Genomic DNA, 24,642 nt, shown 5'->3' on the forward strand with positions numbered 1-24,642 from the left:
CTCTAGGAGCAAATATAAAAGTGTTAGGGTATTTTTGGTTCTCTGCTTTGGGTTGGGTCAACAACTGTTCTTTGTAATTAACTGTCTGGGTATTTTTTTTATTGTTTCAAACTTCTTTGTCATAGTACTCTACCTACCACATTTTTTATTAATTCCTTACTCAGACTCCATAAAACATGCTTTTTGGCTGTTTATTTGGCTCTTACTGGATTGTGTAAGAGGCTGCAAAAAAAGTTGTCCAACGGAATTAACTGGATAGCTGCAAAATGAATTGAGGTCTCCTAAATAATATACGATTAACACTGTTAATCAGTGATTAGCATTCACTTCAATTACTTGACCAATCCTTGATTGTACATCATTCAGTAACTTGCCAGTCTTTAAAGTATAACTTTGTAAACTCTCCATGCTAGTTAATTCTAATGATTGTGTTTATCTAGTACATTTTTATTGCAAAGGATCTAAGAGGGCATCACATGGATCCACTTCATCCGCTGTTGAGGTTCAGCCCTGACCTGGGTGAAGCACAGTGACATGAGACATTATTTTACATGTCATAATTTGACAGTTCAAACCCAGAGAGGACACCAGGGTTTATGTTACTCTTATGGGCAGTGCTATTAGGATCTTAAATAAAAACTGAGGACCACAGTTTAAATTCTTATCTGAGGAAAGGAACAGTGTCCTCAGTCAGCATAGTCCTCAGAAGCTTTGGTTTGGTAATGATGTTGTAGAGAAAAAAGACACCTACACCTACCTACTAGCCCCAATCTAGTTTACCTGTGGAGATCTGATTAGATCAGCCTACAAGGTGACACTGCTGGCTATATTAATGTGCATTGAAAAAAAAAATTATAGTTTAATAACCATGATTACTAAGGAAGATGTGATGTAAAATCCTTTGCTTAAGGTCTGCTCAAATGCATATAATAAACATAGAGTACAGGTGTCTATTGCCATATATACATGTACGTTGGAATTCTTTTTCGTGCCAGTCTTTTATGACATACACTGTACAGCAGAAGACACTACAGTATGTCAGACAGCACCTCACAATATACTGTGGACGGTACATTACAAACATAGTAAATAATGATAACCGGAACAATACATACATTGTAGAGAACAATAAATATGTGGTAGTGAAAAACAATATATGGTAGTCCATGCAAAAAGTGCATAGTGTAGAGGTGCATTGGCTTCTGAGGTAAAAAAAAAAGTTGCAGCAGATCTTTTGTGAGTAATAGTAGGTGAGGTGTGTGGACCCAGATCCCATTAAAGTATTATTTATGACATATTAAATGGCATTTATGAGCAAAACCTACCTTGAAGGCTTCTTTGAAATGTTCAGTTAAATCAGCACACGTGACAGCTCAGGATGAATTCAGGCCTGACACCTGTTTAGGGTGCACATTGGTTTTGATTTACGTGCTGCTCCAAGCTGTGGTTCAGGTGCAGAAATTTATGATAATATAGGGGCATCTGACTTCTTTCATTCCGCTCTGGTTTCCCTTGTTACGCATGACAATTCTGGAATTGTAGACTAACAGCTGCCGTTTGCTTCGAAGGTGAGCTGTCAGACACCAACAGCTTCTTGCTAATGCAGAATCATGGCTTACCAGACCATCGCTAATAGGCAGAGGAAGTTCTCTTTGTGGTCAGCATAATGGCAGGTGTTAGGTTCTATTTTTGTGAATTTTCTGCAGATGACTCTTTCCCTTGGGGTTATCATCTGCTTATTACTGAGTTCTGCCCCTCATTTCTTCAGGGAGTCTGGGAGTCATGATTGTCTTTAAATGTGTTTGCTCTATCAGCATGTGTTTTTAATTACCCCTTCAAATTCAATTCCTAATGATCAAGTCTGATTTCCAAATATGTAAAACTGCTATGTTGGTACAGTATGTTGCTTATTGGGTATTATGGAGCATAGCCCAAAGCCTTGGAAAGTTTAATAGTATTTTCTCTTGAAGCTTTTTTATTTGTTTTGTCACATTTTGAAAACAGGAAATTTCCAACACTGTTATTGAACTGTTTATGTGCATGTTTAAATCTCTCTCAGATTGTGGAGTCCCTCAGCTCTGGGTTTTGTGCTGCTGAGAATGAATGCTTGTAGACACATAACAGCGTGTGAGTCACAAATCCTCCCTGTTCTCCTGTTACTGTATCAGCTCCATTAAAAGCAGTGCAGTCAGTAGCCGATGGATTAACTGTGGTCGTTGGCAGAACCTCAGATAACAGTAGAACCTGCCTCTGTTTTGGTTGATGTTAATAATCCAACTGTGTAACACAACTGGGTTTATCATTGTCGTGACTCTTTGTAAGATGAATTCCTGCAGTTAAACAGAGCATGCTTGGACACCCTGAGTCCATGGCCCTTTGCAATTAAGGAGACGATAATTAGGATTGCACAGGGCAGTATCAAGTGCTATGGTGAAAACTTCTTTGCCTGCTTGGACATAATGCACATACAAATATCACAATATTGGGTGTGATTATTCTAAAAAGATAATGAATCATTATTTTTAAGCACAACTAGCTGATGAAGTTTAGAGTTAAAAGTATGCAAGTGTGGTTTTGCCACTTTAAAATAACCTAACCTACTGTAGTTAGGTTATTTTAAAATAACCTAATGATAATGGGAGCAACCTCTTTATAAGGGCTGTGACTGGATTGTACTTCTTTGTGAATGTGACTCTTATAGGTTAGAGCTAGGGTACCGAACTGCCCCCATATGCAGTGCAGCATGAGCTTTGATGTATGAATGTGTACGGCGGGAGGGCAGAATCAATAGTGCAGCCAGTTCTTTGTTCTGTTTCAGAAAGAGCCAGTCCACTAAGAGACACAGCTCATTAAGAAAGAAATGCACAAATAGTATGAATTTCTGCCACAAATGGACATGGATGCACTTAAAAGCATGCGTGTGCTTTTAAATTCACAAAGACTTCCAGTATGTTCAAGATTTGGAAGTGTAAAAACAGAGTCATCTACAGTACCACGTGAACAGATCTTGAAACTCACATGCACACGCAGTCTGGAAGCTAATTGGGTGTCCATTGAAAGCCCACCTTCCTTCATGACTTCCTAATAGAGAAAGATGAATCAATCAGGTCTTTGATTACTGCAGGAGATTTTTTGTGGGTTACCCCTTTGTTCACATTGAGGATTTCACTAATTAGGGTCTATACAATGGTTGTACGTTCGCCTGTGTGCTCCTGGCTACTCCTGAGTCTAAATAATGCTGTTAGTTATACATTGTATTCATCACCGCTTTTCAGAAGGCTCAGAGCACTGTGCAGTAGTACACACCAACCAAATAAAGCTGAGAGTAAAAAAAAATCATTATTTAAAAAATTAAAAGCTTCTGTAAAAAGATCAGTTGAGTTTGAAAACAAAATATATCCAGTCACTCTAAAATTCCACAATTTGTGTTGCTGTGCTTGAAAGTCTGTCACTCACTGTGTGCCCATTAGTTAGATCACACCAGATGTTCTTTTTAACACAGATATGATATCAAGGGACGTCTATCCCAAAGGTACAAAAACAGATTTTCAAAGACTGATTAATAAGCTTATCAACAAATGGACAGAGAAGCTAGATTTGACTACGGATATAGAAATCGGGTCCAAAATGCAGGTAGTGGTAGCAGGTAGTTTTAACTACCAGTTAGAGTTCACCGTAGTTCTATGAGAGAATCACAAACCTGTAATAACAAAAGTGGTTGTGGTCAATGTGATGACAAAATGGTGAAGTCAGCAGCTGATCATTTGAAGGAGGAACTGGTAGCTTAAGAAAATCCCTATTTGGGCTACTGATGTTGTTCGTAAAATTTGTAAGTAAACAGTCTCCTCCACCCGTGCTCAAGATGTTGACCTTCAGAAAGTGCAGCTGGTTTGAGTACCAAGGGGAAGAATAAGCAAAAAAAATGAGCTGAGTGAATGTAGGAGCTAAATTATCAATTTGACATCACAAATTAATATAACATTTAATATATTAAAAAGAATGACTTGATGCAAACATTCCAAAATGTTTTTCTGGCATCTTTTACTGAACTCTTCCCCTAATTTTCTGCAGATTTGTTCGTTATGTATTTGAAAATGAAAATGTCTCTTAACCTGTGCTGAGAATTATAATCATTACAATCTGAGTTACTCCAGATATTCCTCAACCTGAAACAAAGGTTAATGGCCTAGATATTCATGGACTCTTGTATTACTGTCAGGTATGCATAGAAATTAGCTTTGAAACACTGCAATTATTCCTCTGCTGAGAGAAGTTGAAAATCCCTGATTTAAATGATGGGAATTAAAGAATTCTGACTTTAATTCCCCCTCGCAAACTCTTAACAAATTCACTCTTTAATGAAGAAGACATGACAAACCATGAGCTTTTCATTGTTTTGACTACGAGGTAAAAATCAATCGTTCTGTCATTATGTTTTAGTATGTTTATTAACAATACATTGCTTCTATTGTCCATCTCCAGCCAAAACAAAATAAATGTTTGTAAAAAAATAAGCTAATGAATACGTTCCTGTTTATTATTCAGTGGATAAGGCCAGCATGTTTACACTTTTGTTGTATCACAAGTAGGGTTTTTACGCGTTTGTGCTTCCAAAGGTGTAGCAAGTTGTGGAAATAAGGTACTTCCAGTAAATGTATTGAAGTGAAAAGATCAGGTTACTTTATTAGGCCTATACAATGTCTTGCATTAGGAATTTGTCTTTTTCACATACCCCAGCTAGCTCTCCATGAGACAGACAGGGAGAGAGAAGCCTGGGGTCAGAGCACAGGGTCAGCCATTGTACAGCACCCCTGGTGCAGTTGGGGTTAAGGGACTTGCTCAGGGGCCCAACGGAGTAGGATTCCTCTGCCAACCACGGGATTTGAACCCACAAACGTCCAGCACAGGCACAGATCCTTTGCCATAGAGCCACCGCTCCGCCGAGGGTGTCATTTTAGAATTACGTCTGGGTGTCAAAAGGCCCGGACAGGGAGCAGGGTGCTGATAGACTCTATATCCACTTTGATTATCATATGAAGTGCTAGCCTGAAGGTGTAATGGAAGATTCTTGGGGAAGATATACTGCAGCTGTTTCTTTTGCAGCTGAAACCAGGTCTTCCTTCAATTTGCAGAGCTGTTCCCCACCCTCCCTGGTCAGCCTGCATCTAATGAGGAGCTCCAGTGATTGCAATTAAAAACCCTGATGGGCAAGCAAGCCTAGCAGGGAGACAGAACGTCAGCCAGAGGGAGCTGGAGTTTCAGCATCCCAGACAGTGAATTGCAGTGACAAAATGCAGCGCTGGTGGGTTGGGCTCTAGCTTAATCTCCAGCCTAGGAAATTTCTAGAAGGGCTTGAGTCCCTTTATTTTCACCCCCTTTGCTCTCTTCACCCCCGTCTCTCTGATTAAATACCATCCCGGAGGCTGTTTTTTCATTTGCTACCCTCATTACAATACCACCCCAGCACAGCCAGTACCAAATGCGCACACTCACACTCACACCCCCTCCCTCTCCTCCCTCCCTCTCTCTTCCTCCTCCCCTCTCTTGCACCAGACACTGGCTGGCTTGCAGCTTGCAGACAGCATGTGCAACAGAGGAAAAAAACCAGCTCTCTTGTTCTGTAGCGGCGCAGCAGTTCTTATGACAGTGCTCGGAGGTAAGGCAGGACGCCGGGTCCTGTGCGTGGGGGAGACTGAGATGGCTTTATCTCTGACAGCGGCAGTCCGCAGACAGGAGAAAATGTGAGGAATGCTTTGTATCCACATCATCTTAACCTGCCTTCCTTTTTCGCCCGTCTTCTGCAGGTCTCCCAGACGTTCTCCCTCCTTCCTTCCTGATCTGAAGCTCTTGTCCATTTCTGTTCCAGCCAGCCCGCGAGCAGGTAAGCTTCTGCTTCTCCTAGCTGTCATCCTCCCATTCTTCCATCTCTTTTGCCCCCCTTTGTCTTTCTGTTGCAGAGATGCTGCGTCATTGTATGTTGATCCCACCAATGCATTGGAGCCCCTGCTGTCTTTTGTTAGGTGGAGCGGTCCAGCTCGAATGAAAAGCTCGTTGCTATGCTCCCCGTTGTCTCCCTCGGATACCTTGGCATTTCCTAATCCATCGCCTCCGCTTGGCGGGTCAATTCATAAGTTCATTGCGTTCCCTTTGCTGTTGTCAGCAAATTCACTCTTGTGGGTTTGTGTCTGGAGACCACCAGTGGTCGTGGTGATGGTGAGGTGGAGGGGGGTTGGGGGTGGATGCTTTTTAATAAAATGTTGCAGGAATGATGTCTTTCTTTATTTTCTGTTTATTCATTTTTTTACAAAAGCCCTTGTGCTCAGCTGCTCCATTGTCACTTAACTGAATAGAAATCCAAATACTTTCATGTCATTTAAGCTGTAGCTTGATGGTGGGAGCCGGTAGATGGTGTATGTCTAGACACCATTGATTATTCAACCGGTACAACAGCAAGACAGTGGCAGAAATCAGCCTGGGTGCTGGTGTCTGAATTGGCAGTAAAACCCTTAAGGTATGATTTTTTTTTTTAAGGAAAGAAAGCTTAACTGGTATGAGTGTGAGCTGTTATTGAGCACTTGTAAGAATTTGCCATGTCTTAATCAATGGGAGTCATTTGGTTAGAGTCTGACCTGCTTCCCTTGCTAAAAAATATTTCAGTGGTAACGGATCTCAGCCATGAGTCAGCATGGAGTGCTTAGCAAACTTCAGAAGAAAAAAACAACAAAATATGCCTGATGCAAATTTAACGGCTGAACAGATAATATTGACTTGCAGGGTCTTCGACAACGGGTCTTTCCGCTAGGCGGTGCAGTGTTTAAATGGGCGGTCGATGTAATTGTTCTGCTTTCAAAGGAGAAGATCCCTTTTCTGTTTTGTTTTTTCCTGAAAATCTGAGGCAAAATGACACATCCTTTCCAGTGTAAAAGCTGTTTATGTATCTCTACGTCAGGTGCCAGCCAAAACTGACAGCTAGTTTAATAACCTGCCCCTATTGGAATGTGCTCATTCTGTGAGCCTAGGATAGGAATAATCACTCTGTAAAACTCTTGCCTAGGGATGAGCTGGTGGGATGCATACTCAAATGCTCATTGAGTTGCTACAGGATTGCCGTTGCCTCTGCTTTTAACAAGCAAACCTTTCATTAGCGATGAAATAATGCTATTCTACACCAAAATGACTTCCCTCTTTTTTGACACGATAGCAATTAGCAATTGGTACTTTATGATGTCATTTGGCACAGCATTGCTCTGCACTTAATGCCAGTGACCTCAGGCACTTCTTATTCACCCGTACCTTTGTTGTCTCTTATGTTCAAGTAAAGCCTTGCCTCTTTAAGCTTTCCGTTAATGAAATAAAACTTGCAGCGTTATAAAACATGAGCCAATGGGCAGTTTTATTGTAGGTTCCATATAGTCTTTATTGAGCAGTTTGCAGTGTTTAAAACGTATTTTCTTTAAAAAGTTGCTCTGATCAGTTTTGATTTTGCAGTAAGAAATGATGCAAACCAGGAGTAATATTTGTAATGTCGAGATCCCCGTCTTCCAGCTTCTAATCCGATGTATTTATTTGAATCTTTGAACGCTTTTCACATTTAAATGTCTAATTTGTTTAATAACATGGAATAGCGCACAGTACAGCGTGAATATGTCCCACAATAGTGTTGCGTACATTTTGTGGATAAATGAAAGTAGCTGTGGTTTACACAAGGTAATGAACTGAGAGCCTTCTCACTCCTAGCATACTACAGACCAATCACACTGACAGACCTTCAATGACTGTGGCAGCTATACTGTAGATAGGATACCAGTTGGCAGTGGGCTCCCCTTAATAAATAGGTGGCATACAGCCAATGATTTCTTTTTGTTTATCTGTATGAAAAATGAACTGCAGTAATAAATTCAGATTAATGGCCTGCTACACCTAACCTTATCGTTTTTCTTTCTCTCTCTCCTTCCTGACTAATTGAATCGCACTGTACTTCCAGAACAAGAGCTTTGTATTATGTGAGTAAATGGAAAGAGAATCCGTTTGTGTTTCTTGGCCTTCAAGCTGTTTTCAGTGTAAAGGAATTAAAACTCTCATACACTGTGAATTGCGGTGTTTTGTTACTTTCTAATAAATAAAAGGATAATTTACCATGCTTCGATACATTGTAATGTTTCTTGAACATCAACTGAAATGGTCATGGGGATGATTGGTAGCAGGCTTAAAGAGCAATCCATTTGCTGAGTTCTAGTTTTTCTCTGAAGGTAAACTGTCGAATCCATGGTAGATGGTTTAGATGGGTAGTTTGAGCAAAGAGAAAATCCAAACCAGTATATCCAGACATCATACGTCCATTATGTATGGGCATTGCCAGTAGATACTGATACTGGGAATGGCCAGGATTTCTATGAAACTGGGAATCCGTATGTTTGAGGAAGAACATCTCCACCCACAGAGGGATGTTGGCACAGCAGATGATTGATAGCACAATCTTAGTCATACAACATGGGAAAATGGAGGGTGCAAATGAGGATCTAAATGAGTCAACAGATGTTACCTGGTTGACAGGGGGCTGACTCCCTTGCAGGACCTAGAGCAGAACATAGGCACAACATCTTTCATTTTGCTTGGCTCTCTGAGTTCTTTCTGCATTTTGTGTACTGCAGAATTTCATGTGTGGATTGAATGAGTGTGAGATTCATTACACATCTTTGTGCGTGTCTTTAATTCCCAAGGAAAAGATCATGTATGGGGGGAAGTGAATGGTAATCACTCAAACACAGCGTGACAGAGTTCATTTTCAGAATTTGTAAGCAGCGCTTGGACATATGAAAGTCAAACCCCCAGACTGCCTGTCGAATCAAGCCGTGCAAGAAGCAATGCATTTCTGAAGTGCTTATTTTAGATTGTCGGAGGCAAGGTTTTTATTTTGCAGACCGAACAACATAATTCCAGTGATGGGGGCTGACAGGGCAGAAAGCTGCCAAGCTTAGTGTGCTTTAAGTAACAGAGCCTTCAGACAAAAGCAGAATAGGCAGGGAGACACAGAAAATCCCGGCATGGCCATTCACATGTGAAACTACTTATTTTAATTGGGAGCATCCTAGACAAAAAGGTCTAATGAACTGCATTGCATACATTAAATCACATTTCCCTCTTGTATGGTGTCTGTCTATCTTTTTGCTTGTCTGGCTGCCTGCTAAGGCAATGGCTTTTTTTGTAAAAGGTTAAAGATGTATTAGTTGACAGATGCCATTTCTTTTGCTCACAGACGTAAAGAAGATTAGAATGCTGTTTAACCCTTTTATACTGTATACCAAAACATGCCATGCAAACCAGAAACTTACAGTATATACAGTATATTGTTCAGTCTTTACTGATATTCTTACTTTTAGAGCACGTTGCAGCCACCTTGAGTTGCAAAATAAAAATCCCGGGAAACTAATCAAGTGCCCCAAAGCATTCACTTCATTCCTGATCTTTGGTATACAATGCACATTGATTCTCATAAGTTCTTTTTTTTTGTTATGTTGCATATTTCGGAGGTTACCTTTTCCACCGAAGAAATAAAAGAATAGGCTTGATACCTACCCACTGTGTGTGCAATAGGCAGTTTTGTGTTGTTCATTTCTTGGGTCACAGCTACAGTCCCTGTGACCTCCCACATGAGAGCATGAGGAAGGGAAGGCAGAGTCGTCTGCCTCGCCCACCTTCGGGCCACTTGTGCTTTAACAGGTCAGAGGCTACACAGCTACCCTGAGAGTGAGTGCTGATTGGAGGAGAGGTCTCTCCCTCACAGTCAGCAATGCATACCTACAGATTGCTGTGTCACTGTGAGTGCCCTTTGGAGACCAATCCCACGGCAGTACTCAGCCAGTTGAGTGTCGCTGCTTCAGGAATTCCTGTCACAGTCGCCTAGTTACATGACCCAGACTCTAACCCGCGATAGTAGAGCTCAGCCTGTTCTTTACTGGTTGTGCCACCTGGGATTAAATTGCTTTTTAATTGAAACAGTTGGCATCTTCCAGGTATTTGTTAAATCGACATCAGTAATCTTTTCAAAGCTGAAGTCAGCTTAAAAACTAAGTCAGTTCTAAGCTCAATTCATGTTTCCGTTATGGAACCGAGGGCTCCACCGAGATGAAATCCAGAGAAAATGGATTATGAAGCCTAAATCTAAATAACTCTCCATCTCTCAGTCTTGAACATTCAAATTACAGTACATTGAGATGAAAATCATGTATAAAAATGATTTTCCCCTCTATCAGTGCTAAATGGACTTGATGAATTCAGGATAATGAAATAATTCATTTGTTCTTTTTGAGACCTAAATCAACCTACCACTAAACCCTCATCAAATAACAGGAAAATTATTTAGCCCCTTCAGTCTGTCATCATGATTTATGCCCTTCAGTCTGAGAATAAGTCTCAGTGTTCTTCTACAAAGCATCTCTGTCCTTCCCTCCGTATGGTGATCAGAACCAAATACATTGTCATTGGTGAGGTTTAATCAGGACACAGTGCAGCCTCGCTGTAACCTACGTATGACCATTCGCATGCTGTTAATGTTGGATATGTTCATGCACTTAAAACATAGCTGTCAGCCATCCTAAAATATATATGAATGTTTCATTCTTTTTACTTCATTTGGATTTTCTGAGCCACATATTGTATGTGCAGATTTGTTTTCTACAGAGAAGAGTGTTTTTCTTTTCTGGCTTTCTTTTATGATTTTTGTCAAAATTCTGTGTTGATTTTGGCACGAGGTGGTGCAGTAATCCTTCTGGTTGGGATGGGCAGAGAGAGCTGTGTGTGCTCCCAGGCTGCTACGTGACAGGCAGGCAAGCCTGGTTTGCCCCTTTGTGTTTGCTTGCTCTATATGAAGCCGCTTCAAGCCCAGAGTCAGCTGGAGCCTGTGCTGTGTGGCCCGGGGCTTGGTGCTGTCCTTGCACACTCCATTTTCAGCTCTGTCGGCACAGGGCTGAGGCTGTGCCAGGGACACAGTAAAGTTAGGAGGGATCTGCGGGATACTTGCAATGCCTGCCGCCCAGACTCAGGCCGGGGGTGCTGTGTGCCTGCTGATCTCTCTAATGTGGAGAATGAGAGGAGGGGAATCCAGCCCACATTAAACATTCATGCTCAGGCAGCACTGGTGTCTCTAGGAAAGGTGGCACAGCCTGATGAGGAAGAACCTGATCCCAGCATGATAGCTTCAGAGCAGAACTCTGCAAAACGTTTGCAAAATTGTACTCCCCTCTTCAGATTCCCACTTCTCCTGCAATCCTGTACAGGTACTGTAGCAGATAGATTTAGTCTGTTTTCACAAGATGCTGAGGTGGAACACAGCCGTGAACTCCAGATCCATGCAGTAAATCCCTGGATACAGCTGTAGAGGGCAGCTACAGGAATGCTCAAAAGCTTGCTTCCTCTAGGCAGAAAGTGTGAGGAGATCTACAGTTGAAATGTTATGGATATCTGGAAGCTGAAGGGAGGCTGCAGTGTGAAAATGCTGTATATGCTAACCTCAGCTGGAAGCAGCAGGTTTTGACCTATTTTTCCAGCAGAAAGTGTCCCAGATTGGCAGAGAAAAACTTAATCACAGTGTGAGCCGTTTGTTCTCTTCATAAAGAAAATACATACTGTAGGGATATTTTAAGACATGATGCATTTCATCTCACATACTGTAGGTCCGTCCTAAGTGTCACCGGTAGTGTTTATATGAGTTTTGTGTCACGATTGTAGTCCCTCCCCCTTAAGGGCCCTCCGGCTCTTTTACTTCAGACTTGATTTTGTGCACCTGCCCCCTGTTCCAGCCTCATTCCTGCCCACCTTAAAAGCCAGGTGCCCACTCTATTCCAGGCTCTGCTCTGGTTTCTGTACCAGGCGAGTCCAGGACCTGGAAGGTTCCCGTTCCCGTGCCGGTTCCGACCCGGTTCCTGTTTTTATCCTGTTCGTCTTGGATGGACCGCCCGGCTTTGGACTTTCTCGCCATCTTGGATTCCCGTTTTGATTCCTCTCTGGATTGTTTGACTTGGCCACACCTCCCCCGACCACCAGCACACCATGGGCACGCCCCCCTGTTTCATTCCCGTATCCTGCATGCTTTTCCTCCCGTGTTTTCCCTACTCTACCCTGGATCGTGTTGTCTGCATAGGGTCCGGTAAAAATGCTTCGTTACATTTTGAATATCCAAAGCTCAAGTACGAACATTTGCTTGGTGACTGCAGTGCCAGGTAGACCTACTCTTATATATAATCTTTTAGCACAGCCTCTCTGTCACTTCATCCCAAAGGGCAGAGTGAAATATTCTTATTTTGTGCTGAGTAAGAGGTTAGAACAAGCATCAGAGACGAGTAGTGTCGAGGAGCTGAGGTGTAATGTGAAGTGGTAATTGAACTGCCTGTCAGTCTGATAACCTTTTAATCCATCACATTACTGAAGGCCTGTTTCATCATTAATTCTCACAGAGCATTGTGTAAGAGCCAAATACAGCTCTTGCTTTGCATTGCCGCATTCCCTGAGGAGGTTTAATTAACAGTGTTCATTTATTTATTGACAGTCCTTCTCGCTTTTTAAATTTATCCGCACTTTTAAATCAGGAAGTTGTGGATCCCTAGCTGGAACAATAACCTGGATCTATCACTCTTCTAGCTGAGACTCTGCATGTTCCCCTCAGGTTGTGTTAATAGATATAGTTGTCTAACAGCCACCCAAATAAAACAAAATAAATATAATTACTTACATGTAAGTTACTGTATCTGACTTCGTATTCTGTGTTGCTTGCATACTTTTTATTGTGAAGTGTTAAATGTGTCATAAACTGATCATTTGATATTCCTCATTATTTTTTAGCTGGGTGGGGGGGCTAGTGAGAATGTGAGTTTTCACATTAAGATAGCTTTCAGAAATTAATTTATTAGATGTTAGAAATCATGGAGCACATTTAGCACTAAGTAAAAGGTTTGGAAGATGCCTAGTTAATGTGCTGCATCAAAGCTGTACATGTAATTTCACTTGGGGTGTTGTTGTTGTGCATGCCCTGAGCTGAATATACTGTAGGCAGGGTGTTGAAGTTAACATCCCTGCTCAAAAAGTATCCTGAGATCCTAACTGATCAAGAATCTTAACTTAACGTCTCACCTGAAGGACAGCACAGTGTCTCTGGTCTTGGTTTGGGTATTCTAGCCCAGAGAGAAGATCACCATCTACTGGTTCACCAACACCACTCAGATATCTGTTTTTTCTTAGAGGTCTCCTATCCCAATACTGATCAGGGTCAGCATTGTTTACCTTTAAGTTGAGGCAGCTGGTAACCATGACCTTATAGTATAGACGTATCCACACAGTTCTGGCATTGAACCCAGGACCCTTGTGCTTCTAAGCAGCAATGCTAACCACTTTGCCACTGTGCTACCCATAATATTGATTATATGTAAAATTCCCAAGAGTGTCAGTAGTGTTCTGTTGAGAATTTAGCTGTAAGAGCAATGTGATGAGAATACTGCACAAGTGAAAGTGCATTCTGAGCCAGATGCACACTTTTCTGCTAATGCCTGTACCTCCAGCACAGTGCTCTTATCACTGTGCTACTCCTGCTGGGCTGAGCTTGCCTATCAGCACGGCTGTTATAAGATCTCCCAGCACTATCAACAGCACGGTTCATAGTCCTCCGCAGCGTGTGAACAGGCTTGTTATAGGGGCTTTGGCATCTGTTTGTTGTGTGTTTAGTAAGTAGATTACATGTTGCAGCAGCTACCTCAGATGCTAAAAACACATATTAATAGGAGTATGATATGGGTCCAGTGCAAAACCTCACCAGCTTGTTGGTTATGGTTTCAGATCTTGTATTTTTTTACAGTCTTTAAAAGCTAATGTAGTTTCTGTTCAGTTGAAACTGTTTGTGCTATGATGTGGAAAGACAGCAAATGCCTCTTAAAACCTGGACTCAGCACCTGTGATGCGAAATATAAGAAAAAGAGAACTTGATGACTTGGTATCTCTTCTTACCATTCTTCTCTTCTTAGTTTGTATCTTCTAATTTAATTTAAAGTAAAAACAATTTGTTATGATGTATTTATTAACCTTTGCTTTACTGGGCATATCATGGAGTAATATAATTATAATATATTCAGTTGTATGATGTATTCTGGAAAAGGGATGTTCCTTTTGAGAGTGTATACAGTCGGTAAGACAACTGTAACAGTATTAATTTTTTATTCATTATGCATGAGATGGGTAGAGTCTGCTTAGTGGAGGAAGGGATTCTGTGTGAATTATTAAATATAATAAACACTAGCAATGGTAGGACCTACAGCTCAGCTCACTTGAGCCATGGTAAGCACCTCATCTTTAAAGACTTCCTGTTTAAAAATTTAAGGACTTCATAAAGTCTCCCTCACTAGCAGTGAGGCCTGTTCACCAAGCAGCTGATGGTGTATGGATTAATAGTGAGCAGTGTAACCCCATAAAAACCTTGCAGGGAGATTTGGACTCATTAATGACCAAGTCCCCCCAAGAAAGACTTCTGTCCTCCAGCGATCTGCAGCTCAGGAGCATCTGTCATAGGAAACAGGTGAAAAACATGTGATTCCTTAACACTGGCATGAGATGACATCCACACCCTCTGAAAAAGTCTTCCTAGTTAAACAATCTGATTTATATGCCTGCAATGTGCCTGTGTCATAGAGGGAAAAAAAAGCCTGTTTTTTAGAAAGACCGCGGTTTGGCAACAATAACCCATTAATTTATTGTGGCACTGTTGTTGGTGTCCTCTGCTATTAGGAATTTTACGGTATCGACTGTCCCCCTCATCACGAGAATGAAAAGTCATTTCTTCGCCAGGACTCTTTCCAAAATCGTATGAGGTTTTCTTTCCTCTCTGGGAAAGCTGTTTCCATTTAGGATCTGAAGGCTGTTGAGATTATCCCTGAGGCCTGTGAAGCTAACCAGTGTGCCTCGTTTAAAGAAAAGGGGGTTATTTAGATGCTGCACTTATCTGAAATTCGCATAATTATATCCCAAAAAGACAAAATGGAGACTGCACCAAAATGTGGTTTTGATAAATTAGTCAATTTGTGGGGTGAGCTGTGTGCCAGTCCTTTTTCATCTCCCCCTTCCCCTGCAAATCTGTCTCTTCCCAGCCAATGCTTCAGGCACACTTCTTCACAGACAAAGCTGTGACTTTGCAGTATCACCGTTTGACCATGATTGATGTCCTATTTTCTGGCGATACACACCACATTAGTTTCTTTCTTATTTCCTCAAGACTATATATAAGCAAGAGGATCCAAATCCACTTCACCAAAATAATATTTCAGGAAATGTCTCTGCTGCTGCAGGACCCAGTGACATCTGCCAACTCTTGCAGATAAACTGTTGTATAACGTGGCGGCCTCACGGTTTTGCACTCTTTGGGAGATGACAGTAAAACCATTCTTAAAATTTAAAGAGCAAGATTTTTTTTAATTTCAAGCCTTGTTAATAATAGTTTAATGAAAGACAGCATAAAATGTTGGGGTTTTTTTCGACTCCTGAATTTAAATTTAAATTTAAAGAAGCCAGTGCATTGCTGTGTTACCATTAATCAGTGCGACAGGTAAGGCTCTTAAGCAGATGCCATTTTTGTTTTTAGTTTTTAGAGATGGGGGAGTATGGAAGATATCGTTGAAGCCAATACCCAGGCTTCTTTTGAGAAACAGGTGATTGGGATCCATGGATCAATTAACTACTAATTAAAAAAAAAACAGGCTAGATGGGCAAAATTCATTTGTAAGCTTTCTTATGTTCTTTATTATTGGATTATCAATGGCCCGCTATGTATCTGCATGTGACACCTGGGGCAGCCTCTCATGGCTCTTTGGTGGCATCAGTGACCATGATGCACAGTCCTGTCTTTTGCAGAGCCAGTGCAGAGGTTTCTGCATGAGGGACAGTGAGTGTCGTCTACAGGGCATTTGCAATGTCTGTGTGACATAGCTCCTGTTGTCTGAAACACTTCTTATTTCTGTAGTGGAATCATAGTACTGTTGTAGCAGTGGCTAGCTGGCGCCTTTAAAGCAATTCTGAATGAAATCAACAAACCAACATGCTGTACAATGGTGCTCTTGGCAGGTCATGCACTGAAATGCATGAGAGCCTTTTGAAGTGGAAAAATACGGGACCATTCTTCGCCAGTGTATCACACCACATGGTAGGTTATATCATGCTTTTTATAGTTTTCAGCTGCAGTCAAATACTTTATTAGGGGAGTGGTGTGTACTATGGGTAGACTCTAAGTGCTCAGTGCTTAGCTTCCCATCTGTAGTCATGAAACAGCCTTCATGTTTACTTTATATTGTGGGTCTTTGCTGACTTCCTTGTGAAAAACATTGCAAATAAAACACTGCAAAATTGTGCAAACTACTTGCTAAGACTCATTTGTAGTCTGTAATGATTATGATTCTTCTCAGGATGGTGTAAACACAGCAATGCATTAAACTGTTATACACACTTTTGGCATGTGGAGTTCCTGTATGTTTTGTAAGTCATAAAGAAAAAAAAAATGTAATGTGTAATGTGTGTGTATTATTACTGACTTGATCTGTACATTCAATCCATTCCTAAATGTTTCTGCACAGATCCTTCTATAGCGGCTTAAAAGTTCTCCTGACTTTTCAGTTTTTGTGAGGTAACTGTTTTTCAATTGATGTAACTGTTACTCCTTGTGTTACAGTCACAATTAGAGGCAAGAATCGATGTACTTTGAGCTGTCCTGCGCATGCCCTGTCATGGTGTTTTTCTTCAGCACGCCCCCATTCACCAGCATTGCTGAGGTCACAGTACAGTAACAGTACAGTATACTGTAGGAAGTGCTGATACAGTATGCTGAGCTCACAATGTGAAAGGAGAATTTGTACTACCATGACAGCACTAACCAAATTCCTGCTCAGATGGGCATAACCCTCTCCTGATGGACATACTGAAACATTATGCCACTAAATTCTGCTGCATATTAATATTACATTTAAGATACGAGAGGTCATGCACTGCTCACCTTTGATGCACACATAGAATGTGGCATGTGCCTTGTGATGTACTATATACTGTATGTGAGACTTGATTAGATATTATTTAATTGAGTATATGTAATCTTTCCATTACACAGCAAGCCAAGCTCAAGCAGGAATCTTTACACTTTGCTGTGCCCTTTTTTTCAAATTTTCAAATTTCTGTTTCTTGCAGAATTGTTTTTTTTCTTTCTTTGTCTCATCCAGTTTAGTTTCCTTCCATATTGCTTGAATAGGTTCTGCACTGCATTTAATATCAGTCTTCAATTTCAGAAATGAAACAAATGTTTGGGTGGGTAAGCAATTTCTAAGATAGATCTTAGCAAATGTTGAGAAAAAGCTTTTCCAAGCAGTTTCTGTTCCGATAAAGTGGATATGTATATATAAGATATGAGGAAAATGGTTATGAAAGGTCACTTGTTTTTGGTACAAGCTGAAAAAAAGCATGGCTTAGTTTGTAAAGACTACATCTCCCATAACTCCAAACTGCAGTATTCAACTGACCCCTCAACAGTCACATGTCCCTCCGAAACAATTAAGCGGGGAGCTGATACAACCCAGCGTCTGAAGCCTGAGACAGTATGAAAGTATGAGAAGGCTATAAGGGAGCAGTGGAAACAGAAGATTCATTCATTCTTAAGCACAATTTACAAACCGTTAATAGAGTAAGAAACTAAATCAGTTTTCTGGAAGCTCTGATACTTTGTGAATCAGGTTACCTAAACCCAGTTGAATTGTTCTAGTGGGAAAAAAGAATCAAAGCCCTGCAAGGGAGAACTGGACTATTTAAAAGACAAAGGTGGCTATATATCTGTGGCAACAAATTTAGATACCCCAACAGAACTCCCTCTGCTTTGACTTTATTCAACTTATGTATTTGCCTATTTACAGTATGTCTTTTTTTGAGGGTGCACCTAATTAGACTCACATGCCTTTCCTCTTTGTGTTATAATTTCATCTCTCTTTATTAATCCTTATGAAAGAAAAATGCACTGAATAAAGTGCATTCAAAAAGTAATAGAACAGATAATGCTTTTTACTACTTTATATGTTCTTGCAATATGTTAAGATTTTAGTATGGGGAACGGGGAGCCTTGTTACTGAACAGGCTTAGTAAATTGCTGTGTGGAAAAGCATTTTAAATCCAAAATTGTTCAATCAAGGATGCCAAACTGGGAGCTTACTTCCCAGACAGCACTTCATCTTATTGACACAATTTGAGTCTATTAGCAACTCTTTATGAAACCTATTGAAAGGGCTATTATTCTACAACATCTGTGACTGAACAGCTTAAGAGACATTAATCACTTGCATTGTAAAGATGTTAGTTTTCGGCTAGTCTTGAAACACCCAGTGCTGCATAATGCAGCTTTGCACTGTGTCTGAATGTGGGTGCATAATTCATTCTTTCCAGCTGCCATGAAGTCACAAATTCATCAGGAGCATTTCAACATTTGATCATATTCATAGCCATTAAATGAAATTCAGATTTGACCAATGCATAAGATAGAAAAGGCCTTGCATAAAGAGATCATGACTATATCTTTGCATAAACCCCTCTTAGCATGCTATTGAAATGCTAGTTTTCAGTGGTAAGTGTGTTTTCTTGGAAATAAAATGATTACATGGGAGTCAGCAAAAGATGAGAGCAAGTATGAGCAACATCTGTCTTTCATGGTTAACTTGAACAGGATGTTTCTCTCATTGCGTATACCAGGCTCTTCAAGTACAAAAATCCCATCTCCATGCAAACTGTCAGTTGAAATTGCAGTTCACCAGTTTTTGGAGCTCCCCTTGTACAAATGAATGACTTATTACTAGAGAACAGAAGCAAAATATTCTGTTATCTCTTGTACTCACAATGTTCTAAAGCCTTCTCAATCCTTAGTCACTGTCATGGTAGCACTGCACAAAGCATCTCACTAAAAGCCCTGCTTTACTTCATAATAGTAATGATGAGAACAAAGTATATTACATTTGTAACTGCGGTAATTATACCTGCCTGCATTTGTGTAGCTCTTTTCATTCCAAAGGATCCCAAAGTGCAATTACAGTAGGCCCACTTGATCCACGACTGAAAAGCAGCTCCCACCTGGGGGACATGCAGTAGCCTTACCACGTAGCTGATGAGATGGAGGAGTGAGAAATTACTTCACCAGTTTAATCAAGAGGAACATTAGGGAGACCAGATTCTACAACCCCAAAGTGGAATTTACACAGACACAAGGGGTAATGAACGGAAGCATTAAATCTTTAATAACCCCAGTTGTGAACACCTTAGTTGAATAAAAGCATAACAGTGTCCATCGTCAACATACTGCAGCAGTGGTTTGGGAATTCTGGTCCACAGGGAAGAAGCCACCTACTGGTCCCCCAATGACACTTAAAGCAGCTTGTACTGTATTTTAAGTTTCCAGTACAGATCTGGCACAATCTTGCTTAGCTTTAGAGATCTGAAGAGATCAGGCTAGAAGGTGTTGCTGGCAAATTGCTATTACTGCATTTCATTCACACCAGGCTTTTCAAATGTAGGTCTTTGTGATACATGTGTTTTATAGTATATTTTATACAGGGAAGCCTATCTCAAGTTGACAGTTAATTCAATTTAATCCTAAACATGGGGATAAGCCTACTGTAGGGGTAACGGGATCTCCCTGCTGTGAACAATAGGCCGTAGATTTTTTAAAAATGTTGTCAACTGTAAAGTGTTACAACTAATGGTATTCTGAATGAAGGTGTTTTGTTATGAGTGACGAGTACAAGGTTACTTTCTCCTCAGTGGTCCTATCTCATAATTATTTCTGTCAATATTTTCCCAAACGCTGTGAATAATCTCTTTTTGCCATTTTCATATGTATGTTTCCTCCACCCCAATCTGCCCCTTGGTTTGCTCCTTTTACTGCACATTGGCGTCTTAACTCCCCCATCCTGCACTCAGGAGACTGGCCCTGCCCTCAGCCAAGCAATTTAAGCCAAATCTCACTATACCTAAGTATGCAATAAACAGCCTCAAATGCATTAATTCTTCCATATTGTTATCCCTCGTGGAATCTTTTCTTTCTTTCAAGGTCTGTCAGCTCGTGAATGCACAGAAATGTATGCTGATGTATTGACGTGTCTGTATTACAGGGTTTCAGAGTCTCAGTGAAGGTCATTTACAGGGTTTGAACTAGCTTGTAGAAAATCTTAAGGGCCTCACTGGAGTCTTCACAAATAAAAGTTCTAAATCTGTATTCAAAAACTAATCTAAAAGTCATGACACGATGCATACAGTATAGAACAATTATACATTATATATATATATTAAAATATAGTTCATTTTATCATCATCATAAATCTGTATTATGGTTTGTTACATAACCCTGTTGCAGATGGCTAAACTGAGCATGAAGCTCATCTGTGTTTGACTGTTATTACTTCAGACTTGTTTGTAACATCAGTCTTTCATCCAGAATTAAACAGATTGAAGAATGTTTCCAATCTTCCTAAGAAACCTTGCAGGATATTGGCATAAAGAACTGGACTTCTTGCACAGTTTCTTTATTAATTTCCTAACTAAAATATAATTCATCTGAGGCATTTGTTTTCAGCTCTCAACAAATGTTCCTGGGGTTCCTCTTTGCTATATTTTATAAGTAACAGAATCTTTTCAACCACGAATAGACAACAAGTTCTAAATATTATAAAATAAGCAAATGATTAAACTAAGGGTTTGATTTAGCAACTCAGAGGTGAGCTACATTGAAAACTAAAAATGTGAAGAGGTTACAACAGTTGTTACCAGAACAGTAAGAAAAATGTCAATCTTTTTACTCTTGTACAAACTGCTCCACCCTTTCTAACTCCAGGTTAAACTTCATATAATTTTCCAATGCAGCTTCCAAAAGAAGGTCTTTCATTTACCTGCCTGTTTTTATTCCTCTCTACGACTTTCAGAATTTATTTCAAAACAGAGAACTAATGTTTGCCCTGCTGCAAAATGCCTGGAGCATGCCCCCTCTCTAATAAAGGCTTGTTTTCTTTTTGCAGTTAAGTATAAGTGCTCTTTAACTGTCCACAAGCCTCTGTCAAAAATCAGCACAACCAATAAACACTGAACAGATCGAGGAAGAGAACGTCTGTTTCATCTTACTGGAGTACTTAACAGCGCACATGGCTTGCTCCAGCTGCAGAGACACCAGTGCCCTCACCATACTGAAACACTTAGGCTGTCACGACCTTCAGGGTATGACTGATGTGGACACAGGCATTAGGGAAGCAATTTGAGAGCAGTTGCTGTAATTAATTGTTGTTGGCTTGGACCTCACTGCTCTAATCTGGAACTCTGTGGCAACATGCAGCTCAGTGCCTGTGTTTTCTTCTTTCTGCTTGTCTGCAGTTTGCTGTGGTTTATATTCCATAATTAGCTTCCTGAATACCCTGCCCCACTCCCCTTGACTTGAAGATTGCAACAGTACAGTAGCTAAGGCCCCATTTACTGGACTTCGTGGATGTTTTATACTTGCATCAGCATGTCCTTCACCTGCTGAGTTATCGAGACTTCTAGCATGAAATGTACCTAAAAGAATGCCTAAGAATTTAGATTAGATTGTTATGTTGTTTTTTCTTGTTGCTGTTCCTTTCAGTAACAGTACCTGGAGTCTTGCTGGGAACGAGAGAGACCAAATAGCTGTACTCAAGAATACATTCACTGTCAAGAGCCAGATCAAGTATTTAAATTCTGGAATGGATACAATTCCAGATATGTTTTAAAATTGCTGTCTCCCTGCATCATACAGTACTGTGTTGTCAGTACTATTTAGTAATGCAAAGGAACAAGTAAAGATTAATTCTATGTTGAAAAGAAAAGAAACAAAACACAATGTTTCGGCTGTGGAACCTTCTTCGGTTGTCAGTACTTACTATTTAGTAATGCACTGCCATCGTGTTGATCTCCCAATAAGTACTGTAGGTACTGAATGACTTGCTTTCACTGTACTCAAATGTATAGTAATCTGTTCTGCATTGGCTGACAGTGATGGTAATGATAATGTGTGTGCAGAAACTAGAATTCCTCTGCAGGTATTTACTTTGGTCACCTTGATAGTGTGCTGTTCTGCAAACTGCAAACAATCCTTGATTGTTTTCTGCCGGTTGTATAGAGATTGACTTTCAAGGCCATCTGAGCTCTTGCAGTGACTTGAAGATCATTATCACCTCAGTGAAAAGGACTTTGATTTTTTTTTTCATTTAAGGGCTGTTGAAGGTTTAGAACAGGCATGAAATAGCACTCCATTGTTACAGCGACAAGAGAAAGGTAGTTATTTTTCGTTAAATGCCTTTTTTGCTAGTAGGCTGAATTTAAGTTACGGTAGGCGTACGGACAGAGGTTTACAGTTGCCCAGGATCAAACAACCATACACAGCAGATAGCCCTTGCTTCATGTATCAAGTAGGGTCTGTCTGATGCAGAAGCCTGGGATAAAAAGCCAGGGTGTAGAGTTGTAGATGTATTAATATATTCCTAAATGTGTCAAGGTGCTCATTTTTGTTTGTGTATATTATTTCCTAATGTCTTGATGCTTTGAACAACATATAATATGCTGTCAAAGTCAACAAAATGCTGTGTTTTAGAGATTTTTATATGAGCTATCAATGTGTCTGTGAAGGGACTTGCTAGCAATTTGAAATTCAATTTTTTTTACGTGCAGTACATTTGAAACCAAAGGGGCATGTCGTGAATGGATCTGTAAGATGATCTGTGTATTATTGTAAGCATACCATGTCACAATATTTCTGTGTGATGTTCACTTGAAAGTGTTGGTGTATTAAAGTAATAGTTGTGCTGTTGGTAGGGCAATTGATTACAAGGAAAATTCCAACTTTCAAATAGATTTTATGGTGCTTAGTAGTTATATTTATAATTACGATTACATATTAACACCTACTGTATATTTTCTGTTTTAAACTCATTTGTGAAGAAACAATGGGAGTGCTGCAACTTACCGGTTAAAATGCAGAATGGCTTCTGAGCCATGTTTTAGCTTCTTACTTTTTCTGCTGTGGTGAAAATAATTATAACCCCTCCTTTGTGAATTCAAGAAACCATGGAAATGTCTGATCAATATCACAATACTTGACAGACAGGTTATATTCGGAGAGAGACAGAGAGAAATAAAACATTAGTGAATATTTGTTGGGGTAATGTTGTGTAAGAGTATGTGTGAAAGTTCACGAGGTTTAAACAGATATATCCAATGGTTTCCAATTATCAGGCAGGATACACCTTGGACAGAACACCAGAACATCACAGAGCAGACACACAATCGCAGACACACACGCTAATGTTGGGAGAACATTAAAACTCCACACAGATATCACTGCAGGAATTGAACCTTGGGCCTTAGGCAGCCATGCTGACCACTGTGGCACTCTGCTGCCCTCATTGACGTACTTTGTGACTTTCTTTAGAAATATAGTTTACACAGTTCTATATAGTTTTACGCTGTCACTTGATAGTTTGCAAATTTCCAGCTTTGGATCGGTCTAATGCCCTGCTTTGTATAACTGTCACTCTAGGGGTGTGTTTCCCCTGGCCACTGCTAATTTGCTCCTTCTCCTTACCATCCAGGTGTGTCTTTGGTTTTCTGTTGGAAATCTGCCTGTGAGAGGAAGAGGGCTTTGTCTTCAAAGATCAGCTGTAGCCAGCGGGAGTCCAAGCCCACCCAGTCAGGTAAAATCTTCAGTCAGAGAAACCTCTTGGTGTTAGAAGGTGCAGTATAACTGTGAGAAGTGAGCAGTATCTGAACATTGCAGACTGATAAAGCCTGAAATGTACAGTATGTTTTCCTTCCCTCATTGTGTTGAAGGTTCTGCAGATGAAGCGACTGAACGTGTATGCAACTCAGGTTCAGGCCTGCAACAGACATTTACTTTTGGTCTGGTCCAGTGAAGGGCAAAGGTAGTCTGATCAGTCATCCAGAAATAATTTACTTATCGTGACTACTGAACAATGTCTACTTTCTAATTAGAAAACATAAATCTAAACAAATGTGCAATTAATGCCAGAGGTATTTTTTTTTTAAAAAAAGGTTTGAAATGGAAATGATGTGGTCTGTGTTTTGGCCACTTGAAAATGGGTACAGATAAATAGTAGCATGAGTTGATTATGCCCTGTTTAAAAACGGCGACGTGATGTGTTTGACATTGTTTTGACCTGTTAAGGTTATATAATGGACTACTTAGAATGCTGTTTACAATTCTAGAACTAAGATTTAAGAGGGGACTTCAAACATGTATACATCCATCCATTTTCTTTATCCAGTACAGGATCACGTGGGAACTGGGACCTAACAAATACCCAAAATTACTAGATACATTTACAAAGTCGTCCCAGTGGATTGCTTGCAAAACCATAAGTGCACAACTGAGGAAGTGCATTTAGGACCACAAATGTGAGATACCTTTTACACAAAGGGTGGTGGGAGTGTGGAACAGGGTGTTTTAGCCAATTTCCTCAAGAAATGGCAGACAGTGACCCTCAGATCAATAAGCAGCTAGCAGTCAATCCATGGTAGAAAAGCAACAGTGTCAACAATGTTTGCTATCCAAAGGTTTATTTGCTCCTGTCTTCT

The 24,642-nt window shown here is 40.3% G+C and overlaps 1 protein-coding gene across 22 annotated transcripts in view; it reads left to right on the forward strand.

Annotated features, from left to right (window-relative positions):
- map2 (microtubule-associated protein 2) overlaps positions 1-24,642 on the forward strand; it is a 136,286-nt gene that overhangs the window by 41,783 nt on the left and 69,861 nt on the right. For 4 of the 22 annotated variants that reach the window (XM_015358412.2, XM_069196653.1, XM_069196656.1 and 1 more), the window contains exons 1-3: positions 5,480-5,656; positions 5,805-5,881; positions 23,640-23,741. The gene's annotated coding sequence lies outside the window, so the exon portion shown is untranslated. Of the gene's footprint in view, positions 1-5,477; positions 5,657-5,804; positions 5,882-23,639; positions 23,742-24,642 lie in introns of those variants that run through there. The other 18 variants (XM_069196652.1, XM_069196654.1, XM_015358417.2 and 15 more) reach the window with 14 other exon arrangements.

Source organism: Lepisosteus oculatus, chromosome 12 (genome assembly GCF_040954835.1).
Source record: "Lepisosteus oculatus isolate fLepOcu1 chromosome 12, fLepOcu1.hap2, whole genome shotgun sequence".
Classification (NCBI taxonomy): Eukaryota; Metazoa; Chordata; class Actinopteri; order Semionotiformes; family Lepisosteidae; genus Lepisosteus; species Lepisosteus oculatus.